Source organism: Lacerta agilis, chromosome 6 (assembly GCF_009819535.1).
Source record: "Lacerta agilis isolate rLacAgi1 chromosome 6, rLacAgi1.pri, whole genome shotgun sequence".
NCBI classification, from domain to species: domain Eukaryota; kingdom Metazoa; phylum Chordata; class Lepidosauria; order Squamata; family Lacertidae; genus Lacerta; species Lacerta agilis.
Genome location: NC_046317.1, coordinates 66,596,184 through 66,618,658, shown reverse-complemented (window position 1 = coordinate 66,618,658; position 22,475 = coordinate 66,596,184). Strand labels below are relative to the sequence as shown.

The 22,475-nt window shown below is 41.2% G+C and overlaps 1 protein-coding gene across 8 annotated transcripts in view; it reads right to left on the bottom strand.

The window, feature by feature from the left end:
* Positions 1-22,475, bottom strand: part of TOX2 (TOX high mobility group box family member 2) — a 230,275-nt gene that overhangs the window by 129,703 nt on the left and 78,097 nt on the right. Inside the window, exon 3 of one of the 8 annotated variants that reach the window (XM_033153274.1) lies at positions 3,436-3,493. The exons of the other annotated variants lie outside the window; for them this stretch is intronic. The gene's annotated coding sequence lies outside the window, so the exon portion shown is untranslated. The remainder of the gene's footprint in view (positions 1-3,435; positions 3,494-22,475) is intronic. 8 annotated transcript variants of the gene reach the window in all.

The following is a 22,475-nucleotide window of genomic DNA, read 5'->3' as shown; positions in this document are numbered from 1 at the left end:
CATTATACTGCTCATTTTTTAAATGGTACATGATAGCATCAATGTGCATCATGCTGAGAAAGGTTTTTAATATTAATCAGCATGTCCCCTGTAGTCCACTGATACCGGTCCTCTCTGTATTTGCTCTTTTAACATTGCATATACATTATATATATTAAAGTGTCATTTGAGAAAAGCCTACAATGGGGGAAAAGGATATCTTAATGCATGAGTACAAGAGAAAGCAGCAAGGCTGCTCCTTAATCCTTATCTTTCGCATTTCCCGGTTTAGGCTTGGCTTTACTTTGTGTAAATGTGGATATTAGTGAGCTTTTTTAAATAAAAAAAAATCTGGTTCTCCATCTTCTCTATTATCTATACAACAAAATAACGAATTAAACTTTGCATGAATATTGCAAATTGTTGGTTATCTTAGACTAGGAATGGGAATCCCGTGGCCCTCTAGATACTGATGAGCTGTAATTCCAATTATCCCTAACCACAGCTGATTGGAGTCCAGCATTGTCTAGAACAGGCATAGGCAAACTCTGGCCCCCCAGATGTTTGGGACTACAATTCCTATTATCCCTGACCACTGGTCCTGTTAGCTACGGATGATGGGAATTGTAGTCCCAAACATCTGGAGGGCCGGAGTTTGCCTATGCCTGATCTAGAGGGTCACAGGTTACCCAACATTGTCTTAGAAAATTACCAAATGTAGGGTATGTGTATGTGCATGCATGTGTGGAGCTAGAGCCTATCAGATTGGTATTTACAGTAGTGGCCAGTGAGGTGTTGTGGGTGGTGTGCTCCGTCTATAGCTACATCACCTCTTGCAGACCCAGGCAAGGCATCATGTGCTTCTAAACATGGAAGGTCTAAACTGCCTTTCTCCATGTGAAGTGACCTGGACCCTGCAATCAACATTTGAGCCCTTCTTCGTGTGCCTCCTCCATGAGAGGTCCAGAGGGCAGGATCATGAGAAAGGGCCTTTTCTGTGGTGCCTCCCCGTTTGTGGAATGCTCTCTCCAGACCTGGCACCTCCATTACACATTTTTAGGCACCAGGTGAAAACATTTCTCTTTAACCAGGCCTCTGGCTGATTAACATTCAATGTCATTTTACATCTATTTTTTTTTTTGGGAACGGCGGCGTTATGGGTTTATTGGTTTGGGTTTTTTTTGTTTTATTATGTGTTTTGTGTCCTGATTTTGCATTTTTCTGTTGTGAACTGCCCTGTGATCTTTGGGTGAAGGACAGTATACAAATTAAATAAATAAATAAGGCCAGGTAGCTGCTTTGCACAGTTTGGCAACAGAAATATCAGCATTGCTCTGACAGAAGGCCTTTGAGCCCAAAAGGAACAGATCACTTAGACGGTCTCCCTGCTCCAAAAAAACAAAAAAAAAAGGAGTGACAGTTAAAAATAGTCACCAGGCTAATCTTTGAAAATATTTTACAAGGCTGGGATAGGCAATGAAAATATTTTTGTCTTTCCTGAATATTCAGTTCTGTTAAGGCAGAAGGCTACTACTGCCTTGCATGCATATAGAGTGTGCAAGCCTCATGGTGTCCCCCCCCCCCCAAATACTGTAGCTCAAGGAAGAAGACAGGAATGTTAGTATCGTAGTAGATGAAAATCAACATCTACAGTTGTGTTGCCTCCCATTGTCTCAGAATCAGTAACAAACTCAGTTTCTTCTAATGCGCTGTTTTGGCCTCTGGGTTCCTCTCCTCCATCTGTCTCAGTTTGAGCATCCCTCTTCGGAAACTGCACACTCTGGGTGGAGGACAACAGGCCCATTAGGTGACAGCTGCAACATCTAATGTGTAGGATTGTCACCCAAACATTTTATTTTTATTTTTATTTTTTGGAGCATACTTAAGCTGACATGAGGAAATCTGTCCTACCTCAGTGTAATGATTCCATAACGAGATGCATTGTGATCCCAACCAATTCATGTGGAGAGAGTAGCAGCTATAACTAAGGAAAGAATGCCGCAGTGAATTATGCAGTAGCTGCCCTACATTTTACTCTGCTCAAACTAACCCTGCCGTTATGTAAAGCTACACTCAGGGGAAAGGAACGTGCATCTTTGTTAGGCATCCTATGAAATGCCTAAGCACTTTTATTCTTGACTTGTTCCAAGTCTTAACAGCCAAATTCCCATTCTGAACAAACTACTGCACAGTCACACAACAGATGCTGCATTTATTCAATTACATAATCACACACCAACATCCTGTACTACCCAATTTGCTCCTTCTCAGCATGAGTCCTAAACTGTAAAGGGGAGGGGTTGCATTTCCTCATAAGTGGCATCCTAGTGACATCTGGAGAGGTGGCAACAAGCTCAGAGCACTGTGCCATCACCCTGCAGGGAATATACATGGGTCAGTTCACTTCCACTCACTGAAACTTTATTAAGCCAAATTTCTGACACAGACAGATCTTATTAGACACAGACACTAACACAGTCATTGTGGCAAATCCTCTTTAGTCCTGGCAATGCCTAATGCTTGGCTTTTCCTCTCTTCTTCCTCAGCTTGACTACCTGCTCCTTTCAGAAGTCTAACTTCCTGTACATTTCTTGTTTGTCCAATATTTGAAGAACCTTAGACTGTCAGATTTTTTACAGCAACCCTTTCCTCGGTTCCCCCCTTCACAAAGAATGGGGCTTCAAAACTAGTCATCAGAGGCTGCTTTGACCTTTATCCATCTGACATGGTTATGTTACTTAAAATGTCTGAGAGTTGAACTTTTGAGGATATCTCAGAACATGTCCCTAATTCATGTTATGCTTTTTTATTTTAATATATGTAGCCATCAGTATCCTTCACTGGTTGTTTGCTGTTTGTATATAATGAGATAACCAAAAGAATAGTTTCCTGTGCAGAACACCACGCTAAAACAATTCCCAGATGTTGTTAGTGCACACGGCGGATGGAGGAGAATTTTGTTTGGTCTGCATTTTAAGGAGAATTGACCAAAGTTGCACCTCCCGGACCAATACACAAAGCAGACCAAAATTATTCTTCAGATTTCACACTTCTCCAAATTTTGCAATACAGTTCTGTGCTTAAAAAAACCAAACACTCACCAGCATATCAAAATGCATAAAAGCTGCACGTTTTAGCATAAAACGTGTTTAGAAACACATTTGCATTCATTAGAAACAATGCATACATTGAATTAAAATAGTATTTAAATCCATATTTAAATATGAACTCCCCAGCAGATATTTTTTTTAATCACAGATTAATATGGAGACAGGACAGAATGTATGAATAAGCACTTGCAAAATTGACATGATCTGGAAATAGTGTAGACTATGCATATCAGATACTTGGGGTTGCAGAAAAAGCAGATGAAATTCAAGTGAGAGATGTCATAAATCGCCACAGATTCAGATAAATTACTACAGACAAGCCCTTACAGCAGACAAATGAACTTACCACTGTTTGCTTGTCAAACTTTAAGACTGCCCTTCATCAATCTAGACCCCACAGCTATCTACAAAAGTCACATAAAAAGCAGTAACAATAACATTCTTAAAAACTAAACCTAAAACATTACATGTAGCAAAACACTTCAATTATTTAAATAATGACACTAATATTCATACACAGACTTGAATTCTGCATTAACTTCCAAATGCCAGAATGAATAAATATGCCTTAAGGTGATGCTGAAAGGCAGCCACTGTGGGAAACGACTGTACTTGTAGAGTACCAGAGTGCCACTGCAAAGAAGGCCCTGTTCTCGCACCACTGCCGAACAGGCAGCACCACCTGTTGGCAGCCTCACCTAGCAGGGTCTCCCAGGCTAATCTCAGGGAATGCATTAGGAAGGGTTGTCCTTCAAATATTTGTTTATGTCTTTATATGCTAAAGTCAGCACCTTAATTTGGGCTCCTAGGTGATCAGTGCTACATTATGGGGCACCATAAAGCAACCTTGTTGCCCCACTATGCATCAGCTGTAGCTTCTGGACCGTGTTTATGGGTAGCCTCATATAAAGCGTATTGCAGTAACCCAACGTGGGAGGTTACAAGGACATAGTTAGCTGTGATGAAGATGTTCCAGTCTCAGAACATTTGGAGCTGGAGCTTAGAACAGGTGCTCCTCACCACTGAAGTCATCTGCGCTTCAAGTGACAACTTTGAATCTAGGAGTGCCCCCAACTACATAATTCCTCTTCAGGGTGAGTATAACATACTGTCCAATTGTGAGGCACCTATCATCAACACCTCCATTTTGTCAAGATTCAGCTTCTACTGTATGTAAATAATAACGAAAGAATAGCTACAGCACCACATAATATTTTTGTCAAAGGAAGAGGAAATTCCTCCCGCTTCTGGTTGGACTGATTCAGCTGCCTGAAATGGTTGTTTTAGAATTAAAATGAGCAGGACAAAGCAAGGAAGCAATTACTCTCCCTTTCAATTCGTCTGTCTTTGCCACAATGCAACTTCTCACATACTCCACCCTGCTGAACTAAATACTACGGCCCATATTTGTCTCCTTTCTGTACACACTAACTTGCTAAATCTCTTTCTTGCTCTTTCTCAGAAATGACTCAAACTATGAATCAGCACAATACATTCACAGGGACCGCTGTCCAGCTATAGGGCAATTCCTGAAGACATGTAGGTTGATATGGAAGCATGTTGCTCATAGTACTCTCCTCTATTTAATGCCACCTCAACCTTGACTATACAAAAATTATCTATGACGTCCCCCTCTTCTGAACAAAAAGACTGCCAAAGAAGGGATGCTATAATAATTTTCTTGTGAGAAAACTCCTCTGAATAAAACGCAGGCTTCCTTTGCAGTATACCTGTAAAGGAATACACAGCAAAGGCAACCTAGTGCACTTACGTTTGGAGTACATACTGGAGGATACTTCTGAGTAAAATATAAATAGGCCTACAAAACTGATACACATCTGATCATCATGATAAATATGGACTTTTCCTCCAGAACTCTTAAAAGCAGGTGGTGATAGGGTATAATTGAATGAATGAATGAATCTTTATTTGCGTCAGCCATCGGCCATAGCAATAAAACAACAATATGATATACAAAGAATTTTTATAAAGTCAGTTATATAAAATACATTTTAGGGTTTTAAATCAATAGCCAAATAGTGGATCTTATTCTAATTGCCCCAGCTATAAACTTTGCAAGGTATAACTGAATGTTAAGGGTATAAAGGTAAAGGGACCCCTGACCGTTAAGTCCAGTTGCAGACGACTCTGGGGTTGCAGCGCTCATCTCGCTTTACTGGCTGAAGGAGCTGGCGTTTGTCCACAGATAGCTTCCAGGTCATGTGGCGAGCATGACTAAGCCGCTTCTGGCGAACCAGTGCAGTGCACAGAAACGCTGTTTACCTTCCCACCGGAGCGGTACCTATTTATGTACTTGCACTATGACGTGCTTTTGAACTGCTATGTTGGCAGGAGCAGGGACCGAGCAATGGGAGCTCACCCTGTCGCGGGGATTCGAACCGCTGACCTTCTGATTGGCAAGCCCTAGGCTCTGTGGTTTAGACCACAGTGCCACCCACAGCATCCCTCAAGGGTATAAACTGTGGCTACTATAAAACTTAGAGATAAATGATAGTTAAAGAAGTTCTCCTGCATAGCAATTAGAGATATTAAAAAAAAAAAACTGATGGCAATTGATTTTTTAATATCAATTTTGGGGTGAGAGGGAGCTTTTTTGTGGGGGGTTGTGGCTAGAGAATAAAGGGTTGAGCTTCTACTCCCCACATGCTGCAGTGGAGAATGGGCTCCCAAGCTTACCTTTTCTCAAGTATGTACTTGAGAAAAGTACACAAACAGACCTTGAAAATTGAGGTATGTGGAAAACCTGCTCTTGGTGCCCCTGCCTTTAGAGGCAAGCCAAATGCTGACAGGAGAGGGGCCTTCTCTGCACTGGCACCCTAGTTGTGGAACTTCTTCTCCAGAGAGGTCAATTGAGTGCCTTGCCTATGAAGTGGTAAGTAACAGATTTAAGCTTTTCGTTTGCTTATTTCCCCAGGCATTTTAGTTCCTAGCTTAGTGGCTAAAGATTAGAATCATACTGACCAGTTAACAGATCATATTCAGCATGCTTGCTCAAAAGTAAGTCCTGTTAAATTCAACAGCATGTACTCCCAGTTAAGAGTGTACATGAACACTTTCAACTGAGGAAGTCCTGCTGATCGCAGTAATACATGCTGCTGCATAGACCTGCACAGGACTGCACCGTTAATTGCTGTTTTTACTAGGATAATTTTGTTTAATGCTATTTCTTACACTTTTACATTTTTTATCAGCTGTTGTCTGGGTTTTATTTTACTGATCATGGTATTTAAATGATTTTATCATTATCCAATTTGGAAATTGTGCATCTAGCTGAAAATTGGGTTGTAATATTTTGAAATAACGTAATAATAAAAAAGATCCCTGCTCCAGAGGTTAGGACCTGATTCAAGTTACAAGAAAAGAGATTCTGACTAAACATCAGTGGAACAGACTCCCACAAGAGTTGATGGATTCTCCTTCCTTGGAGGTTTTTAAGCAGAAGTTGGATGGCCATCTGTCACGTGCGCTCTTGTTGAGATTCCTGCATTGCAGGGGGTTGGACTAGATGACCCTTGGCGTCCCTTCCAATTTACAATTAAATGGTTCTATGAAATTGCTTCTAGATCCCACTTGTCATCAAAATCTCTCTGGACTGAATTCCCCACAGCTCATCTATGGATCTGATCCATGGCAAAAAGTGGTAGATTTCCTATGCATTCCAAAATCTTGTCTAAAAGAGACTGCATTATAAACAGAGCATGGAGACGCACTGATGTGCCTCTCTTCTCTCTCCTCCTTACTATAGCCCTGATCTCTTAAGCAAAACCCTATCTGTTGGCCAAAAACTGGTAGGGGTAGATATGCATGCGAGCCACACAGAAATACTTTTTGATTGTTTTATCCCTGAGCCCCCAAGCATGACATAACGGCTTGGTTTGGTTATTCATATTTTCCCCAATATGTATACCATGGAACCACTTCAGGAAGGCGGGACTAATCACACCTCCCCACAGAGTGATCATCCTATGGCATAACATGCACTATAAAGCAAGCGCGCGCGCACACACACACACACGGGTTTGCAGGGACCTTTCAGGTCATCTAGTTCAGCCCTCCTGATCAATGCAGAAAATGCTCTGCAAGATGCAACTACAGCATCTCTGACAGATGACATAAATACCTCCAGCAAAGGTGGAGCAACAAATAACAAATGCTCTCTGTCTTTTGTCACTCTCCTCTGGACATGCTTTAGTTAATCAACGCCCTTCTTAAAATGTGGAGCCCAAAACTTCACATAGTGCTTTCATGAAGCCTGACCAAGAGCAGAATAAAATGGACACTAGGCTTCTGTTAACACTGCCTAAGATTCCATTTGTAGCAGTCACATCACAGTACTGCCTCGTGTTAAAAAATAAATAAATCAGTACTTTTAAAAACGTGTCCGAACCAGTACATTCTGTGTTGCTGCTTCCTTGTTTCACAGGCAAAGAATGAGAGGTAACTGAATTTCACCACCTCTTTGAGACCTGTAGTCCATGAAGTCAATGACACTATCCTGCACAAACTTTGGTCTAGGTTCTCCAAACAGCAAAGTGAAAAATACTTTTGTTTTCAAAGCATCACTCCCTAGCTCTTTTTGCAGGCTACATTGTTCCAAAACTATCACAGTTCTGAATGCATTTTGTTGCTATGATGTAGACTTTGTCTCGGTCCTTGATGTGGTGGGTGGACCACTTTAACAGTGCTATATTTATCTGCCTGTAGTCCTGTTCTATTTTATATCCAAATCTTTACTGACGTCTTATTGCAAAACATCAAATGAAAATTTAGGGAGATGGAGCATACAGTATCTCCCAACTTATTTAAAGTGTTTATAGCACTTCTTATAATCTGGAGTGCTAAAGGGGGGAAAGCTTTGTCTGGTTTGCAACAAACACACAGTCATTTCCAGCATCCTCATTAGGTGTTAATTATGCCATTATTTATTTTTACGTTATTGGTTGTTTACCAAACATAGTTCTATTGCAATGGCCCATGCTTCATAACTAGCAAAACTATTGTGATTACAAAATGAGTGCCCTAAATGCTATTTATTAACAGATAAACCTTGTGTAACCCTGGAATGAGGACATTTAATAGCAAGAACACTACTTCAAAATCCCATTTTAAATAAGTCACCCAGACAGCTGTGCCTTTATAAAACACATTACAGCAGCACTCAGAGCCCATATGGCTCAGGGATATATACAAATTATACAATTTCTGCCATCTGATCAAATGAGGAGGACATTTTGACCCTAGAAATGAGTCAAATGCAAGTCGTAATTCAGCACCAACAGAGGACATGGTAGTAATGCATCTTGACATCTGATCAAGAAACCTGGCCATTTGACCTCATCCTCAGCCCTCAAGAGCTGCAAAGCACAGTATGTACAGTGGTTCCCTGAAAACCAAAAATGCAAAGGAGGTGAAGATAAGAGATGCTGTGATACACATGCTGATGTGTCTGTAAGCATGCAGCATACAAATATATACATGAATACACAAAAATGCATGGCTGTTCAATTCTCCTTCAAACCTGACCTAAGCATACTTTGCCTGTGCTAGGGAAGCTGTCCACCCAATTCCCCTGATGTCCTGAATTTATTTTGTGTTTAAGGCTGCTTCAACATAGTGAGGACAAGAATCACCTCTGCCTAGAGCAGAAAGCTCTGCACTGACAGCTTTGACTGATAGACTGGACTTATAGCCTGCTCCTTCTCAAAATTCAAAACCATTGACATAGGGACTTATAAGTACTGCAGAAGATCCCAAGTTCAATGCTCAACATCTCCAGGTAGGGATGTGAGAGACCTCAAAGTGAAACCCTGGGAAGTTGATGCCAGCCAGTGTATACAATGTTTAGCCTAAAAGGATGCAGTCCGGCACCACGGATGCTGCATTTATCTGAGCAGACCAGGCTGAGTGGTGTGGAAGCAGTGGCAAGGTCTCAAGAGGACGGACTTCAGCTATGGGTGCTCTGGGGTGCTTTCCAGCCCAGTTAGCTTCTGAACATGGAAGCGGGATCCAATCTTCTCCTTTGCTTCATTCAACAAAATGTCTCAGGGCTGGGAGTGAGGGTTGGAGTGACACAGTCATATATTCCAAATATTTCTACCATGGAGGGGGGGGGGGTCAGGGAATGGGTTAAACTTACAATTGCAACTGTACATTTTAAAAAGCAAGGGTGGTGGAGTAGGGAAACCAACAACTAAGTTCCTAGTACTTTGCCATCTGTTTAGAGAATGGCTAAAAAACTACTAAGAATGCAAAATTTTAAAAACTGACACAAACATTGCTTAACGCTTGCTGTTGGGAAATAGCTATTTTTGCCTGACAGCAAAAATAAAAAATAAAAATAAAATCTCAAAAAAGAGTAAAGTGCCATTAAGGTTGGAGCTGATCTATTTGGTGGAGCATTGAGTTCCTTTTCGTGCCAACCAGAAGAAGATTCACGAAACAGAGGCTGAAATCTCGTCAGAGTTCTGTTGGGATTGCACCAGCACAAGTATACACATAGAGGGGTTGTTCTCATGGACTTAGGGAACTAGGTGATGCTGTGGGCTTGCTGATCAGAAGGTCGGCGGTTCAAATCCCCACCACGGGGTGAGCTCCCGTTGCTCGGACCCAGCTCCTGCCCACCTAGCAGTTCGAAAGCACATCAAAGTGCAAGTAGATAAATAGGGACCGCTCCAGCGGGAAGGTAAACAGTGTTTCCGTGCGCTGCTCTGGTTCGCCAGAAGCGGCTTAGTCATGCTGGCCACATGACCCGGAAGCTGTCTGCAGACGAACGCCGGCTCCCTCGGCCTATAGAGCGAGATGAGCGCTGCAACCCCAGAGTCGGACACGACTGGACCTGATGGTCAGGGGTCCCTCTACCTTTACCTCTCATGGACTTATTTCAGGAATATTTGGATCGTTTGGCTTTGAGATACTGAGGTGCCGCATGTCATTATTATTTTGGCATTGTATATAATATTTAAGACTTCATGTATTAGAAGGTGTTGAAATGTCATACAATATTGTTAATAGATTTTTGTAAACCACATACATAGTTGTTTGGTTTGTGATTTATCAACAAAGACAGCCAAAAAAAAAAAAGTGAGTGCCATTTCCAACTTGCAGGGTAGAACCAAATTCAGTGTATGGACAGTAAAAGAAACCCTTGCCAGTTTTGCCTAATCTCGCTTGCCATGTTTTGTTTCTTCTTCTTCTTCATGTTCTCTCTTCCCACCCTTTTTCTTTTCTTTCTGGTGGGGTGATCTTCGTCATGGTGGGGAGATTACTGTTGTTGTATTGCAGTAAACCGGCTCACCACAGTAATACTGTACACTGTCTCGGTTTCTACCTTACTAGAAACAACTGCACAAAATGCATGAATACTGGTATCCAATCTACATTATTTAAATTCTCCTCTGAGTGAGTGTGTGTGTGAGAGAGAGGGAGGGGGAGGGAGGGAGGGAGAGAAAAGGAAAGAAAGAAAGAAAGAAAGAAAGAAAGAAAGAAAGAAAGAAAGAAAGTGATTAGGGTGACGAATGACACCCTGCCAACTTTATTAGACACAATAGATCTCTCACTCATCTCCGGGGTCAAATGGCCATGGCCGTTTGATCACATGTCAAGTTTCATTAATACTGATGCTCCTGTTGGGGATTGCATTACATTTTGTATTTGACTCATTGTGAGGGTCAAATGCCCTTCTGATTCAATTGAACAACAGGAATTATTTTCATGCAGCAGTTGTGTGCCGCTGTGACTAAGAGTCTGTCAGCATTTCTATTATGCTATATGCCTTTGGTGTTCACAGGATTATTTCTCAGTTCAGACAGACTGTTGTTGGCGACTGAGCTAGACATTTATAGTCCAGAACCGCACATTTTAAAATAATTCCAGTGGAAATGGAAGATTTGTTGTCTTGCAGCCTGGTCTTTAAAAGCTTATCAGAGTGTAAATTCTCCTTCTTTCAGTGTAACTTACTTGCAAATAAATGCCCTTATCAGTTCACAGCCTTCAAATGCACATTTTTCAAATAAAGGTTTCTGTATCATCAGCTAATGTATCATACTGTCCACAAGGAGGAATTCAGTTGGCCAGAAAAGGGGTACAGGATATTTCAGAAAGCTAGGGCTACTTTCAGCTGACACATAAAAAAACCTATTCCTACCTGCATCACAATGTGGATGAGAAAAAGCACCTCCAACTTCTATACCAGGAGTAGATGTCCAAATATTTGTTGAACTAAAATTCCCTTCACCCTGACCATTGGCTATGCTGGCTGAGGCTGATGGGAATTGTAGTCTAACAACATCTGGAGGGCATCACATTAGCTCTTGTTGTTCTATACCATGCAATGGTAATGAGGTTTGTATTGGCTACATCACATTTGATCATGGATGTGCAGCTGACCTCAGTGCCCATTGGACACTGTACCATTCTTTATCCAATGCCAGTAGCCACATGTGCAGCCCTAATTACTATATGAAGGCACCCCTCCACCCTCCCCACCATGCCACTGTATGTAGACTCCTGTTTTACATGCGACTCTTGATACAGAAAATAGACCTATACGCAGAACTATACATGAGTTGATCTCCCCTACTGGATTAGTAATAGAGAACATTCTTTGTATGAAAACCTCAAGTGCAATTTCTGGCATCTCCAGGTAGGGCTGAGAAGACCCCTGTCTCAAATCCTGCAAACCCACTGTCAGCCCAAGTAGACAATTCTGAATGAGATGGTCTTTTTAATTCCAGGCTGCTTCCTGTGCTCCTATGCATCCTATCAGTATTTATATGTTCAGTATTTATTTGCTTACCCCAGGAAAATGGCTTCAAGAATAAAATAATTTCAATCTTGCAGAATTAGCAAGGAGAAATGTAACATATATGAAACACAAATTGTGATCCACATAAGAGGAATAATTAGGGAGTGAGGTGATTTGCCCACTGAACTGTATTAGAAAAACTTAGCTCATCACCGCTAGACACCCAAGCTTGTCAATTTACTTAATTCTCCACCATATCTTTAGCTACATTAGCAGTGGGGAGTGTGCAACATTTTCTGTCTAAAAGGAAAGAAAACACACCACATTGATGAACTGCTGGGTAAAGAGTTAGCAATATGTTAAAACCCTCTGGGAAAACTGAGTGATATTCTTGTGTGTGCTATTGAGTCATAGCTGTCACGATTATTTACTCCCCTCTCAAATGAGATTCTGAAGATGTGTTCCTGATGTTTTAATGCACTTACGTAGGGTTAGGCAAGGTTCAACAAACAACAAATGATATATAGAGTGCTTGTTTTAATACAATGTGTATGTAATTAGCAATGATGTTATGACCAATGCAATGAAAGGTGCTTTGGTAAATAAACAGCAATGTCAAAGTAAATATTGGCAAGATTGCAAACTAATGAGGGTGAGAACAGGAAGCCAAAGCAAATTTTATCATACATTGCTGCTATTACAATAAAAGGAAACACACTTTTATGTGGGTGGGTGGGTGTGGGGACAAGTGCTAAGAGATCTAAACAATATACCTTTTTTAAAAATGATATAGTTTCTATTAGAATCAACAGTAATATTTTTAAGGCAGTTTAAAGAAGGTGAGTCATTCTAATACTTGATTCATATTATCATAATAGTCACCTGCAATTTATCCTGCTGTTAAGCCCAAAAAATAAAAAATAAATTAAGGCATCCCACAGAGGAGTAAAAAGTTCCTGGTGTTTCAACAGAGCTAATGGAGAGGCTTTGCAGTTCCATCACTCTCCCTCTCACACATCCTGATGGAATGGCTGCTATAGATCACAGCTGAGGTTGCAAAACTCAGCAAAGTTTAGCAAAACGTATGGGGATGCCCTGCAGTCTCATCTCTCCCTCCCCTATAGCTGATTGGAATGACTGCTGATATGTGACTGGAGGAGGAAAATTTGGAACAGCTCATAGCTACTTTGCATCTACTGGCTTGCAACCCAACTGTCCTAGCAACCATGCTGCTGATCTCACATATGAATTAGCTCTTAGAACTGTTACTGATGCACCAAAACCAGAGATTCCACTGTGCCTCTACATTTCACAGTCCAGTGGATGCACCATCCTTGTGCTCTACCTGCAGCTAGGGAAGAGGTGGCAAAAACCCATACGCACCAGGTTGTGGGCAGGCATATCAAATCTTTCTCCCCTTATATTTGTGTTGGTATGGTTAATATTGCTGCACTGCAAGGTAAAGAAGGTCTATTCACACAAACAACTTGTCAGTTGTGTTTCAAGCAGCAACCAGGCTATTGATCAGATATATTAACAGTCTAAAGTTAGGGAATATAAGACTGCGTTGTTTTAGGGTCGGACAGTGTTGTTTTTATACATTATGATGTCTTTTAGCTGATTATTTTGTGTTTACTCCACTTGGGGTGGGGGGAGTGGGATATAATATAAACTTAAACAATAAACTAATTAAGTTCAGCCACACACACTCTTATGTCCACATAGCTTGTCCACTGAATGCTGGTGCATGGGTACATATAACTGATCACAAATGATCAGATTGCAAACTTAGAATAAATGCATTGGGAACTTCTTTGTGGAAGAAGTCTTATTTCTACCTGATTTCTACCACAGCCTCTCTTCATAAGCATTAATGTTCACCCACAAATTCAAAACAGTTCTGTTAATGGTTATTAGCCATGTCAAGTGGGACTTGCAACAAGATGTTGTGACCTGGAGTGCTCCTGCTCCAGGCTTCAGCCAGCCAGCATTTCTTCTAGGAAATGCCCCCATGCCCCCATTGATTCCAGCCCCTCCACACTTCAACAGTCAGAGAGCATTCTGTGGCTACTGAGCATCCAAAGTCCTCACTGGATTGTTTTAGCCAAACACCCACTTTGGGTTTACCAAACCTACTAATACCTTCCCTCTTATATGTGGAGGGTGCTTCTTCTTCTTCTTCTTGTTTTTTTTTAAATAAAAAGAGGTGTTAAAAGGAGGAAGTTCAAATCTTAGTTTTTAATTTATTTAAATTATTTTTAAAATAAACATATTGGGTTGCACAAGAGTGTACAGCTTCTTCAGATTTTGGTGTCTCCCTCCCCTCCATTTGAAATAAATCTTCATTCAGTAATACTACAAGCTTTCCAAACAGAGGAGAACAGATTTTCACTTCCCCAAGGCATCTAGAGACTGAGCAGAAGAGATTAATGAAGAACAGAATCACAACATTTTATCATGGGGAAAAAGCAGGCATATTGTAACTATATAGTATGTTAGCTACATCAAGCATTCTTGCATGGTGTACATGTCGTATAGACTTGCTGTTAACCAGTTATTCCTTTCTCCCTTGTTGTCATTTTTGCTTGCATATATTATTAAAAATAAATTTATGTACCCCCCACATATATTATTATCATTTTACTACCCTTGTAAATTTTTTAGACAGTTAACATTTCCCTATTTCAATTCTTTGGTGTTGTTGTACTTACTACAAAGCACAAATAAGCACAGTAATTCCTACCTATAGCACAGAGAGGAGAGATAGAGGGCAATTATGGAGAGAGATAGAAACAATGCACAACCACACTAACAGCAATGGTTAGCAACAGATAGTAGAGTACCACATGTGGCAACCTCAAAGCCAATTGCCAAGTACTGCACAAGGATGCGGACAACCAGCAGACACCAAACCTGAATCAATAGCTAATGGCTATAGCCACACCTAAAGTGGCTAACCCTGTGGTAAGACCATCAACAGCACACAAAGCCCTCCTCAAGGAGTGGAGGGAGGGAAAATCCGGGGAAGCCTGCAAGACTTTTAAGGAGCACTTTCCCATCTGATATTTGTCCTACCCATGTCAAAGCCCTATGAGATGCAGAAGAGCAGGATGCAACTGTGTGGTACACAAGGCAAAGACCCTCAGAGCAGGGCTTTTACGGTGGCTGCCCCACAGAGATATGCCGAGATATGACTGGCGCCCACTATCAGCACTTCCTAGAAACAACTGAGACATTTTTGTTCTGACAAGATTTCCCAGCTGGATAAATGCGTCTTTCCCACAAATGTCTATTTTATTTAGTTTTAGTTTTGTTTCAAATGTATCTTCTGGATTACGTATTTTAACTGGGTTTCCCACTCCCGCCCCATTTTATTGAGATAATTCCTGTATTTAATGAGATAATTATGTAGAAGATGGTTATTACTGTATTATATTATTACCCTCAGTAAGAGAACTCAGGAAAAAATAATTTCTAATGCATAATTGCTCATACCCATTACAATGTTGGTCCACAAGAAATCCTGGGCACAACTGTTATTAACTGAAGGTGGAGGCAAGGGAGTTGAGAAGATGCTTCTCTCCCTTTCTTAATGTGGTAATGTGCTGTAAGCAAAAAGCAGAAATGGAGGGAACATCTGCACAAAGTCCCTTGCTGTATGTCTCCATTGCTTCCTCATGCACAACAAAGCCTTCAGCTTAAGACAAGCTCCTACCTATAAAATTAATGGAAGCATAGATGACAAAAGTAAAAATATCTAGTTCGTTCAAAGAGCAGGCTAGGCACCATCTGTAATTATCCATGGAAAAATTATCAGATTAGATTTATTTGAATTAATAATACAAATAATGCAGGTGACCTTCATATAAATCATACCTTCTAAGAAAAATGCTAGGAGAAACAATTTTTTGTAGCTTCTGAGCCAGTAACAAACGTTAGAAAATGAATATATTGAAGATAATTTTTATGTTTCAACATTTTCCAATTATAATACCCAACAGTGCACTATGATATGGCAAAGACTATTAATGAGTTGTATTTCAGATTTTAAAAAAACCCAACAGAATAAAACTTAGCTTGCCACAAGTTCATAAGGATTCTTGGCTGTGCTGAACATCAAGTGGTACCATAACTGATAGATCAGTTGACTGACATAAAAATTCAAACTTACCCATGTATTTTTTAAAAGTAGCAATAACATAATGTATCATTTATGCCCTGTTTTAATAAGTTGATGAACATTAATGACAAACTCTGGGTACAAGTACAAATCCTTTATTCGACCGATAGTCAGAAGAAGAGAAAAACATTTCTCATACAAAATTATAGAACTACTAAAAACATCAGAGGGATACACAATTAAAAATAGGACAGCACTAGTAAACCTCATACAGATAACCCACATCGAGACATTCGATTTTGCGCTTCCGACACTTGAGCGCCAGGAAGAGGAATTTAGCCACAGATAAGGCTATTTTCCCAGTGGGCTTATTCAGCAGATATGCTACCTGCCTTTCTCTTAATCGAGAGCTAAACTGGGATAAATATGGGGCTATGAGATACTGCCTTAAATCGTTATAAAAGGGACAACTCAGTAGAATGTGTTTTGTGGATTCTACCTCTCCTAAAGCACAATGGCACGTTCTCTGATCATATGGAACTCCTATAAATCTTCCCCTCAAAACCGCCGAATCAAGAACGTTCAGTCTGGCCGCAGTGAGAAGTCTGCGGTATTCCACATAGTGGATATCTGCCAGGTAAGGGGCTGGTGCGGCCCGATACACCTGCTCCCCCAGAAACATCCCAGGTTTCACGCGGGCTATGTCCTCGTGTCTGGCGATATCCCCCAATCTCTGAGTGATCACCGCTTTAGCATGTCTACAAGTCATGGACTCTATATAAAGGGAGGACAGTCCGCACTTCTGCACTTCCTCCTCCACCTCCCCTTCCCATGGTGATTTAAAATTATCCTTCAGTATCAGGGGGGCCAAACCCACCGGTCTAAAGCGTAACTTGAGCCATAGCCATAATTTTGCCTTCAGGGCCACATACCTAAAGGCTTGGCAGCTGGTCTCTAGTCTCATGACCGCACCCACAACGGAAGGGGGGATCCTGAGAATGGCCCTAAGGAATTGCGACTGGATAGATTCCAATCTTTCAAAATCTCTACGTGAACCCAAAGCAATGCCCACCAGTAGTAGTGGAAGGACTTTCATTTGGAAGAGTCTCAGGGCAACTTCCACTGTTTGTGCCTGTTTCTTGGCATACAGGGATCTAATCAGCAAGGCTGCTTTAGATGCATTTGTGGCTATATATCTCTGTGTGCCAAGAAAGACCTGTTTGATCGTACTACCTGGCCCAGGTATTTGAAGCAGCTAACCTGCTCTAGGGGAATACCATTAATCGACCATGAATGGAGTTTCGGTCGAGCAGCAAAGACCATTATTTGGTCTTGGCATAATTAAGTTGGAGCTCATGTTGGATTTCGTATTCATGAAGTGCTCAAAGCATCCTCCTCAGCCCAATGGGGGAGATAGCTAAAGGGCAGCATCGTCCGCATACAGGAGGACATTCAAAGCTCGGCCTGCTAATTTGGAGGATGGAAAGCAGCATTGGCCATATTAGCCACTAGCGAGTTAATATAAAAATTGAACAGAGCAGGAGCAAGCAAACAGCCCTGTCTTACCCCATAGTGGTGGCAACCGGATTGGAAACTAACCCCTTATTATCTAACCTAATTCTCAAGAAGGTATTGTATGCAGGTTGATAATCAGAGAAGAAGACGGTGGTCGATAGATGTTGCTGCCAGTTTTGTCCATAGCTGGTTCCTGGGAATTTGGTCAACGACAAACTCTGGGTGCAATCCTGCTTGCTCCACGCAGAAGGTGCAAGGGTCTATCATTGCCCTCCATTCCCACATGACAGCCCAAGTTTTCCATATCTGAGCATTTCCTTTCAGCAGGAGATGCCCCGGAATTTTACTCATACCTTCAACACAAAGTCACTCTTGTCAGATATGGGAGCAGGGCCTTGTGTCTAGACCTGGACAGGAGGTGGTGGTTGCTCAGTGCTTTAGTGTGAGGAATGGGCAGGGCTTATGCTTGAAGTGAACACTTCATCCACGACAAAACTCACAGCAGGGATGACTGGGCACCCAACCAGAAATCATGATAGAGAAGGGAGAGCTATATTGGACTCTTAACCGAGCTCCTTTGTGCCCTGAGCTCCATGCCCTAGGCCTTCTTATCATTAATGCCACACTTTATATTCAAGGAAGTGTAAGAATTCTGGCTTTGAACTTAATGTTAACTTTAAAAAAAAAAATGGCACAAGGTTTTCACATACCTATGAAGAGCTCTCCATAGACATGTCAATTTAACCAGTAATGATCCTGTTACCTCATAGGAAGAAATTGCTTTCAAAATAAATGATGAAAATGTTGGGCATGTGGAGCCCAGAAGGGTGAATTTTTCCACATGTGGCAGATACATTCAAAAGGGGTACAATTTTATTTTATTTTAATGACGGCAGAAGAAAGCATAAAGGAGATGGCAGGGTATACTTTACTCCTAGACCCTTTAATTTACCTTCCCAATTACATTAAGAAAAATATTGCTAAAGAGGATAAAGAATTAATTCTCAGTAGGGCCGTCACAGCACGAATAATTTTGGTCCAATATTGGAAGTCTCAGAAGTGCCTGTCTGAGGCAGAATGGCTATCCAAATTATGTATACTGCTGTGCTGGCTAAATTAGGATCTTAATCAAGGGGTAGAGAACAAGGCAGAATACAAGACACTTGGACTGTATTTCTTTACTTATGGAGAGAAAAGAATAGGTGTCCGGAAAGGATAAAGAAAAGTTTAATTAATTTAGAATATTAGAATTATTCCTAAATGCATATTTTCTGGAGCTTTTAAAAATAATAAATTATTATATCCATCATTGGGTGTTTCTTTTAGATGCTGCATATTTCCTTATGTCTTGGACACGTAGGAGGGTTATCATTTTGCTTGTTGCTATGTTTTGCTTCCCAAGTTTTTTGCTGCTGTTCTATTGGGTCTATTCAATGAAGGTCTACCAGGCTTGCGTGTTGAGCATGCTGCTTTATGGTAGTGAGTCTTGGACAACCTACACCCATCAGGAGCAATGCCTCAACGCCTTCCACATGTGCTGCATCAGGAAGATTTGGGGCATCACATGGCAGGATAGAGTCTCAAGCAAAGGTGTGCTCTCCCAAGCCCACATTCCCAGCAGGTTCGCACTCCTGTCTCAGCAACATCTACGCTGGTTTCGTCATGTCTAGTGAATGGAAGATGGCAGGAACTCCAAGGATGTGCTCTATGGGGAACTAGCTTCAGCACCAGGCCACATTGGGAGACCAACTCTGTGTTACAAAGATGTTTGCAAATGAGACATGGAGGCTGGCAACATTAACCCACCATGTGGGAATCCCTTGCAGATGATCACAGCACGGAAGACAATCAGTCAAGTTCTGTAGCCCACCAGTGACCAAAGGAGGAATGACCGCTGGGAGGACAACAGAAAGGAGATACACCACAGTACACCAGCATCAGCACAACCAGACACCTTCATCTGCCCCAGCCGCAACAAAACATGTCTCTTCTGTATTGGTCTCTACAGCCCCAGCAGGAGCTTTAACTCTCCAGTGGTTTGACTTCACGCCCCTGAAGGAGCACTCTTTCCATTGTCTCCCAAAACAGATGGATGCCAGCAACTATAGAAGTTTTGTATGGTTCTTCTTCTAGATAGCAATTAAGGCTTGTACATAATTCTACCTTAAAAAAAAAAAGACCGCAGTTCGGTCAGTAAAAATAATAATTTTAGAATTAGCCTAGCCTAGCCCAGCCTTCTCCTGCTTTGCATGCACAGGGAATGTTTTATACTGAATATCATTTGGTCCTGCTTTTTCTGATGGTTTGAATAAGCTCAGTATGCATAACGTCCTTATACAGTTTGGTCAGTAGGTGGCACTGGTCTTGCCTAGTTTCCTGACCCATAGTTTAAACAAACCACAGTTCTCAAGTTTTGACACCATGGGGCTTTGGAGATCTGTGGTTCATTCAGAATCAGAATAGAAAGCTTCTGATCTCTTCTCACCAGCAAAATGAAAGAGTGACAGGGGGCCACATGAGCCTTAAATTCGCTGCAGCTCATTTGCACAGTGGAAATTAGCTTTTCTGCTGACAGAATGTAAGGCAGATGGCCTTAATTTTTTTTTTTTAATGGAGTCTGTAGAATTAAACACAAGCCTTAATTTCTCCAAAAGGAAGAAATACCCTGGGATTTAGGTGGAAAAGCCAGCAGGTTGCTCCTACTGCTCATGAGCATCTTCCACCTGTGGGGGTGCCTCACTTTGGCAAATGGTAGAGCCAGCCCTGGCCTAGAGTCCAAATGAGACCTTAGTTTGAGCCCTGTGTATTATTGTCACCAGGTAAGTTTAGAGAGACAGACAGACAGGACAGAGAGAGAGAGAGAGAGAGAGAGAGAAGGGTAAGGGTAGAATGGCAGTCCTGCAAGTGTGTGTGTGTTTCTTGAAGGGTGGGGAAAGATAGTTTAAGCAGTTATGAGCCAGGCTTAGGCACCAAAGGAGTCAAGGCCCAATTTATAACAGGCCCAGTTTAACAAATTTACTGTTCAAATCCCATGGAAAACCAAGCTCTCCCTCATCACTAGTAGTGCTTTCTGGGTTAGTTTAGTTGAACACTGCAAGCCCAACCTTTCTGCCTCAACCATGGTACAATTGCAGCATAGCAAAATCAACAGCAACATAAAGCTGGTTGAACAAGCTAACAAAGAAAACACCATAAAAAAAAATACAGAAGCAAAAACAACCAAGTGGAGACCAAATTAAAACCAGCATCTTAAAAGCAAAACCTCAATTAGAAAGCAGGCTTTTCACTTTCCATTGGAAGGTAGGGGGAAAGGGAGTCAACCATGTTACTGAGAAGATAACTGCCCATTAGGCCCTCACGTATGTGTGCATGCTTTGTACAGCATTTTATACACGCTCTGTTATTACAGAAAAATTAAGCGCGATGAATACTTAATAATCACAAAACCATCAAAAGCAGCTGACAATTTCAACACCAGAGAATAAAACAGCATAGAGAAATGCAGACTGTCACTGAAAATATACAAAAAAGATCTAAGATTCAGTGGATTCAAAGGCATTGTAAAATAAAACAGCCCTCACATGGTGCCAGCAGCCCCTCTGGGGAGGCATTCAATAACCAGGGTGCAAACCTGGAAAAGTCCCTGTAACATTCAAAAGTGCGTGTGAGCACCCACCATGGGGAAAAGAGCATACTGTTTCCTGTATCAGAAGACCATTCGACAAAAAGATCTGCGGGTGCAGCCATGAGAACAAGTGCAAAACACTGTTTCAACATTTACAGCAATATATAAACACATCATTTGTCTTGTGTTATTTTCCCGGCCTTATACCGACTTGGGATCTTTAGTGCTATACAGATACGAAAAGGAAGAGGCAATGGCTTCTGTGATGGGCTGGTGTGAAATCATTTTATAATCATAGAACTCATGAGCCTAAACAGCCAAAAAAAAGCCATTGGTAACAGCCTGACAGGACTGCAACCTTTAAACAAAAAGGTCCTTTCCCCCAGCAATTTTTAGCCTTGGATTCTGATACTCAGGTGCAAGATAAACATATATTTCATCAAATTTGAAGAGGAGATATGGATAAATTGCATTTCCATCTTTAGAATTACATTAGTAGTGAATGGGAAGAATCAGTTCTTGTTTATATACATTTTAAAAGTGGTCGTTTACACGTGTGAGGTACGGTAAAACCCTGAATTTGTGCAAAAATTATTGCATTGCAAGTAGTGATCCCAAACTACCGCATGGAATATCCACATTGGTTTATTTGAATCCCTTTATAGTTTCTTTTGTCTATCGTGCTTCTCCATATTATATTCTGCATGGCTAGATGAGTCATCCTGGCCCTTGGACTGGGATTCTATGACCTTTCTTCATGCATTAGTATGTAAAATTATTGCTTACGTTTTCCCAACAAAGAATACTCTGAGCATCTAGCTGCTTTCATTATTCATGCTCTATTAATAATACACTTTGAGTTTCCATTCAGAGGTGTACTAGGAAACTTCTGTTCCCAGTGACCTAAGCAGTTTCAGTTCAGATGCTAATGAACTTCTTTTATTTGGCCTGACCTTGATAAGCAACAAAACAAAGAGTTGACTAACTATACCAAGCCCGGTGTTTAGACATTGGAGTTTTTAGTATTTCTCTAGATCAGATCTTTTGTGTGAAGACTAAATAGAATTCCTACAAAAGACACATGGAAATGTGCACCAATTTTTAGGAATAATTATCTCAGCATATTGTGCAACCATGTGCTCCAGCACTGTATAATAAACTTTAAAAAGGCTAGCCTGTCTGCTGAGGGAGATTATCTTTGGCGATCACTCGTAGCCAAGTAAGATTGTCTTCCATGAACAGTCTTAACAGTGAGTCCATAAAGTGACTGTGGAGTCCAATTCTGGATCCACACATCCTTCCACAGGTTTCTGGACTGGAGTTGATCATGGTGAGGGTTTGCCAAATGTGCCTTCCTCTTAG